Below are 12,690 nucleotides of genomic sequence, written 5' to 3'. Positions count from 1 at the left end.
AATTTCTATAACCAGATTCGAAATATAACTCATATTAACCTAATAAACCCTTTAAATTTGATTTAAGCTTACAAAATCCATATTTCATGCAAAATAACTTAGTTTATCACGAGATTTAACATGCCATCAGTAGATAATATATGTGAAAACATATCCAAAAATCACTGAAAAATTCGAAGTTTAACTATTTTTCGTCCAAAAATGACATTTTCCTCATAAAAATCACATTTTAATGTCAATAATATATAAAATGAACAATAAAATCCATAAATCGTCCCATATGACCTAAAATCCATTTAGGACCAGAAACTTTTAACATGTAAAATTATTTCAAGACTTATCTTCATAAATCCTAAATAACAAGTTTTATATGTTAACTAATTAACTCGGAAAAACAAACCCGATTTTGCATGCAACAACCATAATGCTCTGATACCACTTGTTGGGATTCATTAATCTCATAAGTTTACATGTTCATAGTATGATGATTTAATTAAGTCATAAAATTAAAATGGATCTTATGCATGCAAAACAATTACAATTATAAGGAGAAAATCGGTTCCTTACATTGATGATTTCGGATAAATGGGCACTAGTAAGTTCACCTTCTTACTAGATCTTGAGCTTTCCAAAATGGAAGAATAAGATTCAAGTGGAGAATCTCTCCTAAGGAATTATACCCAAGGCAATACTCTTAATAATTATAATTAATATGATAATCTAGTATTAATTAAAATCTTAACTTAAATTGACACAAAATATTGATTTTGTTCTCCTCTATTTCGGTTAAGAGGAAAGGATGTTGTGTGTATTTATTACTCTAAAATATTTCACAAATGTAGAGAGTAGTATTAGTAAGTAGTGAATAAAAATAGAGGAAAAAACCCTTGGTTTTTCTCCTCTAGAAAACCGGTGGGGAGGGGGGGAAATAGGCCAATGCATGGTCTTTGTTCTTCTCAAGATAAGACTAGGCATTCAAGGCAACAAGCTAGAGTAATCATTGTGTTTTCTCATTTAAAATAATTAACACAATTTTAAACCCTAACCCTCCCTATTTTCGGTACACTTAACATAAAATGGAGGGTCCATTTTATTTTGTCATTTGTCAATTTTGTCATGTGTCACATGTTACATGACATGTTACACTATAATGTATTTTTAACATATTAAAAATCAACATATTAATAAAATATATCACATACAAAATTTAATTAGTAATTCTTGATTACTTGTACCAAAATGGTTTATCGAATTATAAATTACAACAACTTGAATTTATAATAAATTATTCAATCCGATTCAATTGTTTCGTAAACAATAATTTAATCTAAGTAATAAAACAATTCGATTACTTAGACCGTAACTCATTTAATCGAATTACAATGAGTCACGTTAATTTTACTCATAAAATCATCTGTCAATTTTAAGCAATTTAATTAACTCGAATCGGCATACGATTAATTAAATAATCAATTAAGAGTATTACCCTATAGGTATGACCTCAGGGTATCAACTGATCACCACCGTCGCACGACAGTAATGTCAAACTCTAGTCAGCCAATCATTACCGATATGTGTGGACCAGTTGACAGTAAAATATTACTTTCCCTCTTGTATTCTTAAATATGAGTTTTAAATATGTGATCATCATGATCATCATGATCTACAATTGTGATCGCATTATTGTCGGGGACACTTACTCCAACACAGGAGTCATGTTATTTTGGAAGTAACAAGCCTGTAACTTATAAAGATGCTTTATATAGTTTCAACTCCGCAAAAGTCCGAAATGAACATAAACATGAAGATGTTTACTTAGCTTAGTTCGTTGGTGGCAAAGGGTTTTGCACGCAACAACAAACGCTTTATTGAATTCGGATATGGTTTGACAGTTGGATTTCAAAATCATCTTGTATGAATTTTGATAATCGCAACTATCTTAAGGTAGGATGCAAAGTTAAAAAGAAATTTTAAATAAAAGTCAAGGAATTGAATTGTGTGTTCTGATTATGTGATAAACTTTTCACGAATAATTGAGTAGTTTTGTTTATACATGGAGTTTAGTGGGAGTAATGTGGTGTTGCTAGTCTTATATGTAAGAGACATATTGATCATTGTGAATAATGGAAGACTTAGGAGAAGAATAATACATCTCTAAGGTATCTAGACCTATAAAGATAGTTCTAAGAGGATATTAGTGTTAAATGAATATTCTTATGTTAATAAGAATCTTGACAAGTTCAAAAGTATTGAACATGTAGAAATTGAATCCACATGCTTTCGCTGCGGGATTAATTCATTACGCTAAGATGTATCACCATTCTTAAACTTCGTATACTAGGAGTATGACGAATAGTTAAAAATCGAATTCTTGAGAGAAGTCTCTATATAGCCATAAAGTTCAGTAGTTAGTAATCAGGAAGTACTAAAGACATGAAGCTAAGTATTTAGAATTGAGATGGATTCATGTGCAAGGAGTTACACAAAAACCATATTCTAAACACGTAAGGATGGTTAGAAAACCATCTTGGCTATATTATTTAAGGAGGATATCTGCTGGGAACATCCTAGGCAGTTGAACAATGGGATATACACAACATAAATTGAGTACACTTGCAATAATGAGATATGCGAGAAGGAAGGGATCATATTAGGATTTGGTTTTATAAATTGGGGAACTATGGTAGTTCGTTCCAATAACCAAAAATCCTATCCCTACACACTGTGAGGACAGTGGGAGTTATTCAAAGGCAAGAGAGCCTATGTCCAGATCGGATCTAGACAAGTACTCAAAGAAGTTCTTATAATACAAGATTATTCACAAGAATGGGAAATAGTATATAGTAAGGTTAGGGAAAGTGCAAAGTATTGCTGAAACTTGCTAACCAAGGCCTTTTCATAGGCCAAGCATAATGAGTCATGCCATTTCAATTGATTTGAGATGCATAGTTATATACAATAATAAGTATGAATTATAGATAATGTTGTAATTGATATGATATCAATTTTACATATGTGATAATGCATTCATCATTTGAGTTTTATTGAAAACTCTTTTATTACTTTGTTATATCCAAATAGGTTGTAAGGACAACGTTGAACCATATTAAAGTGAACTGGATTAACATAGCATTGGCCCCTAGTTGCTTATATGTGGTGACTTCTCGAAGTGACTAGAATGTGATGCGATTGATGGTAAGTTCAAGTGCCATAGGGTCATATGGATGACTAGTCGATCACATAGACCGACTCTATGAGACACTCTGTCGGGAAGTGACCGCTTACAGATTTCTGGTAATTTTATAAAGCCTGGTCGTGGCGAGAGCTACTATAGTATTCTTATGAGTCGATTCTTTTGACTAGAGACTATTCACCTAAGTTGGCACAAATTTCTGAATGGCTTTGATTTATACTCTACGACTTTCATAACTGAAGTCAAATGAGTATATTTTGGGTCATGATGAACTGTGGCTATACGAAGGGAATAGTACGATAGGAATTGTCCACCCCCTTGTCAGAGTTGTTTAAAATCTCAGGGCCACTCGAGGAGTAGTGAACTGAAAATGTGTGGCCACGCTCGGAAGGTATCTACGGTAGATAATTCCTGTAACACCCCCATTTATTCAGGAGCCTTTAGCTAGACATTCCCAAATAAATAGAACTGTTACCATCTCGGTTTCCCGAGTTAGTGAATAACAAAGTCCAACTCACCAAAGTACTTTAAATTAAAACTTAATATTTACATGCTTATTATAACTTAACCAACTAAAACTTAATATAAAATACAATACATCTCGCAGCGGAAATAAATAAAGTGATATAATTGTTCTATGTGATCTAGACTTCAACTATGGTCCAAGTCGAGCTCTCATCCCAATGCTCCCGAGTTAGCTAATCTTTAGTACCTGTCAAATCTTCTCCCCATAAAACGGTTCACCGCAGGTGTTCACGAATACACAGTCAACCGTGAGGTTGAGTAGAAATAAACTAAACAACAATAATAATCCAACCCAAAATATATATTCATCAAGTTCTCATCACTTCATCCGTACAACTTACTTACATCACTGACAGTAGCACAACCCCCTGAACACCGTGCTATGCTCAACTCAACTGGCAGTGGTATTTTCATACCATGCTCAACTGGCAGTAGTACTCCCTGTACTATGCACAACTGGCAGTAGTAATCACTTACTATGCACAACTATCACTGGCAGTAGTAATTACTTACTATGCACATCTGGCAGTAACGATTGCTCGCTATGCACAACTGGCAGTAACACCCTCCGTGTTATGCTCAACTTAATAATCAACTCTCCAACAATCAAATACTCAATGACAATCCCGTCTTACAGCTCAACCAACAATTTAACATACTCAGATACTTTACTCCAATAATAAATCACAATTATTATCTTAGTCTTATCAACCGTCACAATTAAACATTCATTCACTTAATAATAAAAACCAAGTTGAGTAGGAAATTCCTACCTTGTAGCAAATCTGCACACACAAGCTAATTGGTAACGATCTTCTACAAAGTCGAATCCTCTTATCGCTTTATTTGCTCTTTCCATCTCTTAAAGCTCCTTCTTTTATTTTGTGAATAAATTCTCAGATTTATTATGGTATTTATAGGGTAAGATTAAAGAGTATGTAAAGTCAATTAGGAAACTTATTATAATTACCTTATTCTAATTATTATATGATTTGCCATTATTATTATTATTACCGTCATAAATTATATTATTATTATTATTATTATTATTATTATTATTATTATCATATATTACTAGTCTTACCATAACTAGGATTACCGTACATCTCTTTTACTAATTTAATTATTAAGATAATTAATATAATTATTATTACTTTCCCATATTATTATTATTTCCATATTATTTATTATTAATTCCCGATACAAATCCTGATCACATCCATATTATACTACTAAATTTCGGTCCACCAAAATATGGCACACGGCCCAAGGTCCAATTATTAACTAAACCCAATTCCCGACTTGCTTACTTCCTTTATTATTTAATTAACGTCTTATTTGTAATTGTTATTAGAAATGCCTTTAATTTATTAAATTACATAAATTATTCTCATAAAGTATTATCGAAATAACGGGGTATTACAATTCCGGTCAGACAGTTACTCTCCAGATCGAGGAAACCACTCAAGATATGATCAAATGCAAGTACGACCTGCAAGACACCTTGCATTAAGTGGGAGATAGTAATAGGACAAGAGAATTGGTGACGCACACTTGTCTCGGACAAGTGGGAGATTGTTGGAGTATTTGTCCTCAACAATAGTGCGATCACATGATTTAAAATCATAATCAAAACTCATAATAAGAATACGTAAGGAATGATTCATTTATATAGTCAACTGATCAACATTAATCGGTAATGATTGCCTTGCTAGAGTTTGACGTTACTGTCGTGGGACGGTGGTGGTCAGTTGATCCCTTAAGGTCACACCTATAGGATGATGCCCTAATCAGTAAAGTTAATTAGTTGTATATTGATACAAGTTAATTAATTCCTTAAATAAGAACAAATTATATTTATGAGAGGAAATTTGTGTCTTATTGTAATTCGATTAAATAAGATTCGATTTAGTGGATTAATATATTAATTCACTAAATTATATTGAGGTTTTATAAATATTTCGAGGTAGAGGTAATTAGTTATTTACATTTACAAGAGGTTATAAATTTAACTAACTAGCTATTATGGGACCCATTATATGTTGATATAATGACGAAATATTACTCAATAAGTTGAGTGAATATATGTTTATTAATTTGTCACATATTTCTTGTATGATCAAATTAATATTTTATTATGTAAGATAATTAAAAATAAGACTTATAAGCAATTGTGGGACAAATATTATAAAACAAAAATGGACCCATATAGACACAAATGTACCGTCCAAAGTGTGATGATGGTGGAGTTTTTTGGTTTTGTCATTTAGTTGTTGGAAAGATGCTCCAACATCTTATGACACACCTTATAATCATAGCCTACAACCTACACACTAAAAGCATTTTGCATAAGACAAATTGTGAAGACCAAAAATGCTCTATATAGAGCATTTGGACGGTTTACTCAAGATACAGAGGAATATTATTCTTCTTATTTTTACACTACCATTCTAAAAAAATAAGTAACATGCAAAAACCTATCTCTTGTTCATAAAAACTACTAATATTATTAATGTAATATATGAGTATTAGTAGTCAATTTTAAGGTAGATTACTAAATAAATATCTAGCTAATATTATTTAGTAGTGATAAGGGCTAATCTTGGGTGCAATCAAAAGGAGGGCTCCTAATATAGAGTCTTGGAGGATCATCCTAATATTCATCATAGCTCAAGAACAAGTGAAGGTAGGAGACCTTACTTGTGCCCAAAAATCCGAAAATAACAATGTAAGAATCATTGTTTTCTCATTTCATACCTTATTTAGTTATGCATGCACTAGATCTAAAGAACTCTAATTAATATGTTAATTAGTTCATCATTATAGGAGTCTAATAATAGGTATATCAACCTAACACTTACTCTGTCGAGTAAGAATCTTTTTACGCAAAACAGTAGCTGACCTGATGGGTACTCGATCGAGTAAGTTTGACACTCGATCGAGTAAGGGGCACTCGATCGAGTAAGTCACTTACTCGATCGACTAAGTGCGTATTACGGGTTGTTTAGCCGGGTTTTGTTAATAATGCGAGATTAATATAAAAGGGCCTCCATCACTTTACTTAATCATTTTTAACATTCTAAAACCTTTCAAGAAAAGAACAAGAGTTACGTATATCGCATCCATCACATTGTCTCATCGAATTGTCTCGTTCTTTACGCCGTTGTGATAGTTGTGTCGAGGGTAAGCTTCTTGTATAATTTTTATAATGATTTAATAAGTTTGTTTAAAACCCTAATTGGGTAGATTTGGGGGTTTTGGGTGTATTATGGTGATTAGTTGGTAATTATGTGATTATGTGTTATATGAGTTGGATTCGTAGAAGAAAGGTTTTGATTAGCTGCTTGACGAGCGTGTGATTGCTATTCCAGGTAGGGTTTCCCTACTCAGTATTGTTTACATGGCATTGTTTTTAATCGATTGTTGTTGTTGTTGTTGTTGTTGTTGTTGTTGTTGTTGTTGTTGTTGTTGTTGTTGTTGTTGTTGTTGTATATCATATATTGTATTGGATTTGGAATTGGTGATTGTTGATAGTATATTGTGATTGTCGTATAACTGTCTATAGTTTGTGAGGTGCATCCTCAGCTGAGTGGAGTCACTTGCGGGAGTGGCTTCACGCCCTTGATTCGCCTTCTGTGGAACCCGCCACAGAGGGGATAATGTGCACATTTAGGAACTTGGGTTTATCGCTCGGATGAGATTAGCGGGGCTTAGGTGGGAACGGCTGCGGTCCCCCACTGGCGGTGTGGAATACTTGTTGCGATTAGTATTCTGGCAGTTCTACACACTTTAGTGTGTAGTCAGGTGTGTGGTGGTATGTTGGAGATTGGGATGTTTGGTTGTTGTATTGCTTTTGTATTTGTTTGTGTTGTTTGTGTAAATAAGATCGACCCCGTTTAATTGTTTTAAAAACTGTGGTGATCCATTCGGGGATGGTGAGCAGTTATTGAGCAGGTAAGAGATGGCTTACGCGAGGGATAGCTGGGATGGAGTCATCACATGAGTCACTAGAGTCTTCCACTGTGTCATGAACTAGTTTATTTCATTTGGATTTGCAGTTTGAGGAACAGTTGTATTTATACTTTATCAGTTTTGGGATTTGAACTTGTATAGCTTTAAACTTATTTATTAAAGTTGTGTTTCTTGATTGTCTATTTGATATTCATTGCCTTGGGTAACCGAGATGGTAGCACTTTCATGCTTTAAGTGGTCCTAGTCAGGCCCTTGGGGTATGGGGGTGTTACAATTGTGACATTCATTCCTTTCAAGATCTCAACAAACTTTTCATACTTTTTCTCGAGTCTTGGCTTGACAAGCCTTTGTGGGAAAGGCACCGGTGGAATATACTCCTTGAGGTGAGGAGTTGGTTCTTGCTCTTTTGTTGGGGTAGGGTCATTCTCTTTGGGTGGCTCCTCCATCTCAACTTCTTGAGATTTTTCAATCTCGACCTCCACCGGTTTCTCCGTCAAATCATCATTAGAAACTCTCTTTCTCTCCCACTTTGGGGCCCTCTCAACCTCTTCCAATTGTTTCTCGTTTCTCAAGAACACCACGTTCATTTCCCTAGGGTTCACCATGTTGCCCAGAAATTTCGGCGTATTTTGAGCCAATTAACTCAATTGTTGTGAAATTTGGGCTACATGGGTTTCCGTTGCTTTTTGGGATGCTCTTATCTCATCATTAACCCGACTTTGTTAAGCAATGTGGTTGTCAAGTTTGGAGTCGGATTTTTGCTTGGCAAACACCAATTGCTCAAAGGCTTGTTCCCAAGATGGTTTTTGGTTTTGTTGGCCGTGGAAGTTTTGGTTAAAGCCTTGGTTTTGAACTTGGAAATTTTGTTTTTGAGGTTGGTTGAAATTTTGGCCCTTGAACCCCCCATATGGTTGTTGGTTTTGAGTGACAAATTGTTTTCCTTGGAAACCGGATGGGATTTGTCTTTGGAATTGTGAGTTTTGATTGAACCTTTGTTGGTGTTGTTGTTGTGGTGAGGAAGTAGTTGGGGTTTGGATGTTTTGTGATGCATAAGACAAGAGAGGGTGAACCCTCTTCCTATTGACAAATTGATTGTTGTTGAACCCTTGCCTCACATTTGTAGATTTCCAAACCCTATTTACTTGCTCCGCATAACACCCTTCTTCAATGGGTGCAATCAAAAGACAACCGATCGAAGTATGGCCTTGTTCGCCACAAAGTTCACATAACAAGATTTGTCTCATGTTGGAGTTAGAAGGCTTAGAATGCAACAATGCCACTTGTTAAGTTAACTCATCAAGCATACCTTTCACCTCAACATTTAGCACCGTATTAGGGTCTTTATTCTTTCCCTTTCTTGTTTGCCTATCATCCCCCAATCCATAGTTCTTGACGCCATTTCTTCAATTAATTCTTTGGTCGCTTTGTGACCAAAGATATCCAAAGCTCATTTTCCCGAGCCCGCATCAAGTGATTGTCTAAAGTCTTAAGTCAATCCCTTGTAGAAGTTGTTCAACAATTCGGCTTCGGATATGCCATGGTGTGGGCATAGCCTTTGTAGCCTCTTGTACCTTTCCCATGCTTCGTACAATGTCTCATCTTTCTCTTGTGTGAATCCTTGCAATTCACTCTTGACCTTGGAGGTTCTTGATGGTGGAAAATATTTGTTCAAAAAGGCCGAAGAAAGTTCTTCCCAAGTCTTGAATGAATCGGCATCACAATTGTTTAGCCAATCCTTGGCCGCTCTCCTTAGTGAGCGGGGGAACAACCGAAGACGGACCGCATCATCGGATACGCCGCATTTTATACATGTCACACTTCTCTAGAAATTCGTTGAGGTGGTCTGTGAACCCCCCGCAATAACGCTAAGCAAATACAATAAGAAAATGCGAAATTTTAGGAAATTTTTGAAACTTTTAAAGTTTAAAGCGCGGGTTCATTAAAATCTAAAACATAAATAAAGAATGCGAAAATAAAGTTAAGTTTATACAAACGTGATAGTCAAAGGTGAGGGAAAATATATCCTTGAATGACAATACGATAAAGGGTGAGTCTAAGCAATCCTAATAAACCGACTACTAGTCCAATGTGCTCGCGAGCTCACACATCTAACCCCACAAATGCATCTTTGCAAACCTGTCATTCTTGTAAACATGAAAGCCACAGTCAGTGGGGAGTAACTCAAGGTTCTCCCAGCCACAAATTGTCAAAATGAACATAACAAAGAACTCAATTAAGTAAATCATGTAAGATGTTTACAAAAGACATGAACATCAAGTTTATATTTAAACACGGCAATTAAATGAGATGGAACAAGATAGATCAATATTAGCATAATCAAGACTCAACTATTCATGTGAGATAATTAAATAATATGCAAGACAAGAATATGGTCATTTAGACAAAAGCACGCATTTCAAGGGAATATAACATAGATATGAGATTTAGAATCCGAATCATATGAAGTAGGTAAGTAAGGGATCAACCAATATAAAATACGTGGATGGAAAACATAGCCATTACTTTAAAAACCTCTTAAAAAACATTGCACGGGACGTGACTACTAATGTCACATTCATACTTATGGCTTACATCTCACCATAAGAACGGATGAGAACATCAATCCCGGCGATCATATCACAACTAGAAGGTTTGCATCTCACCTCTAGTATCTGATAGGACCAAGACTCTCACATCCAAACAATGACAATATCTATAACCAAGCAAGACCTTTACTACTCATTATATATAATTCCCATGGTAGGACGACAATGATAATCACAAAGACTCAGTCCTAGTCTAATCTGGCCAGACTCTCGGGACAGTACAGTTCCCGATTCGACATGCGGCAGGGCAGTCCGCATCCAAGACTCGAACAATAAATCGGAAGTCGAGAACCCACAATCGGCAGGACAGACCGAAAGAGGCGGAAGATATGAGCTAAACCCATACTTGGAAGACCGGCACAAGTAGGGCGTAAAGATAAGTCAAGAAATAAGGTATAGCATAAGCCATTGTCACAATAATACGACTCACTACGAGTAAGTATTTATAATAATTCTTTCATACTTGTATCATATAAATAATGTTTCATTTCATAATTAAACATGCCGGTTAAATAAAATATAACAAGCGGTAGTGAATAATTTATGTCATGTGAAATTACGGAATAAAATGGAAACAAGCACAAGTGACTCCTTCATGAGCCCACTACAAAACATAAGATTGGCCCAACACTTAAATCCTATGACAAGTCCAACAAATGAGACATGATAACCCAACAAATAAATCAAATGAGCCCAACTTTTAAAGTCAAATGAGCCCAACTTCTAAACAATACTAGTCACCAAAACAAGGAGGAATGAAAACAAGAACCCAAGGTGCACAAGCCCAATCAAATAAACAACACAAATCCAACTAATTAAACATTCACAACCCAACTAATTTAACATAATAAACCCCACTAATAAAACAACATGAATTACTAACAATGGAAGAAGGCAAACGAGTGGGTAAACAAACTCTTCACCCGTGACCACCCCACGGACCACCAGACCGTGGCCACACCACCAGCTTACGGCCAGCCACCATGGCCCCCTAGCCAGGCCCACGGTCAGCCTAACAACCTCCAAGACGGTCCAAAAGTCGCCTAAAACTACTTACCCAAAGCAACAAAACACGTAATCCAGAAAACGATTTTATGAGCATACTTGAGACGGACATATACATTGATTTTACCACTCAAGGTACCCAATTATCTACACCACATTGGCCACCATAAAAGCCCCTAATCAGCCCATAAACCGCCTACAAAAAGTCCACTCAACCCTTCCCCCAAGGCTGCCAAACAGCCTGTACAACAGCCCAAAACCGTGCCAAACACGGGCCAAGTCGAGACATTTTAACAGGAGATTTTCAAGTATACACAAGGTGGGTATTAACATGGATAATGCAAGCTCCAAAAACAGTCCCGAAGGACCACACCTCTCGTCTCAAAATAGGGTCCAAACACCCCCCCTCCCCCCTCTTCACGGCTCCAAAAACAGGGTCCCAAAACAGTCTCTTCGGCTCAAAATTAAGACGGAAATGCAAGCAAGGTTGAGACGAAAACAAGGGCACGACTAAAGCATGAATGTCAACCATTAAAATCATCCTAACAGTACTCGAAAACTAACATGTAAAACAGGTCACTTCTAAGACGGAAATTCAGTCGCCAAAATGCCCTTCATACCCGAGCTCATAGAGAAACAAACCATGGAAACTTACTTCAACAAGCATGTGAAAGACTAATGAACCCACATATTCAACCGCACATATGAGAAAGGCATAAAGAACTAAACTTTACGACAAATAGGAGTATAAAACCGAGTAAAGGGCGAAATACGACACTTTGTCGAGTAACCTATCACCGTTACCTCGAAAGCTCCCTAATCTTCAAATAAACGGTCCAGAAAGCTTGAGTCTTCCTCTGGATTTTCAAATCCTTCACTTAGAACGAGAAAGACGGGATCTTTAAGCTCAAAACCGAAAATCCCATGAGATGGGTCATTTAGAAAACTCAACAAGAGGGTAACTTTCTTACCTAGAAAGATGAAGGATGGAAAGGGGAAGCTAATGGCGCAAAAATCAAAGGAAAAGGTTGAGAAACGAGGGAGAAATCTGAGGTTGAAGGTTTGAGTTTTAATGGAGGTGTTGTATGTGTAAGCTGCTGTGTTGCTGCGAAAAAATAGAAAAGGGAAGCGGATATGGAGTAAGTGAGTGACGGTTGAAATAAAAAGGATGTGTGGGAATAAAAGAATTAATTAAATATAAGTATAGAGTGTAAGAGAGGTAGGTAAGTGTGTTGTGTTGTCGAAATCGGGTTGGCCCGAATTAATCTAAGTTCATAAGTGACATGTGACGATCTTTCGCTCGTCGGGATTACGTCATAAACCTACTATAATTTAAGACGGGAACTATTATTATTATTATTTTCACTATTATTACTGTCCGACTGAAAA

General features: G+C 35.9%; 1 long non-coding RNA gene and 1 other non-coding gene across 2 annotated transcripts; one reads left to right on the top strand and one right to left on the bottom strand.

The window, feature by feature from the left end:
* The first annotated feature begins 9,222 nt into the window (after window positions 1-9,222).
* LOC141589450 (small nucleolar RNA R71) lies at window positions 9,223-9,329 on the top strand. The gene has a single exon (XR_012520388.1). It is a non-coding gene; the product is annotated as a small nucleolar RNA R71 (small nucleolar RNA).
* Window positions 9,330-9,625: 296 nt separating this feature from the next.
* LOC141658901 (uncharacterized) lies at window positions 9,626-12,454 on the bottom strand. Its single transcript, XR_012549514.1, has 3 exons — window positions 12,273-12,454; window positions 12,106-12,178; window positions 9,626-9,834 (listed from the first exon to the last, which is right to left on the bottom strand). It is a non-coding gene; the product is annotated as an uncharacterized LOC141658901 (long non-coding RNA).
* Between the last annotated feature and the right edge of the window lie 236 nt (window positions 12,455-12,690).

This window comes from Silene latifolia, chromosome 6 (genome assembly GCF_048544455.1).
Source record: "Silene latifolia isolate original U9 population chromosome 6, ASM4854445v1, whole genome shotgun sequence".
Classification (NCBI taxonomy): domain Eukaryota; kingdom Viridiplantae; phylum Streptophyta; class Magnoliopsida; order Caryophyllales; family Caryophyllaceae; genus Silene; species Silene latifolia.
The sequence above is the reverse complement of the archived record's forward strand: the minus strand, read 5'-3'. Positions and strand labels throughout refer to the sequence as shown.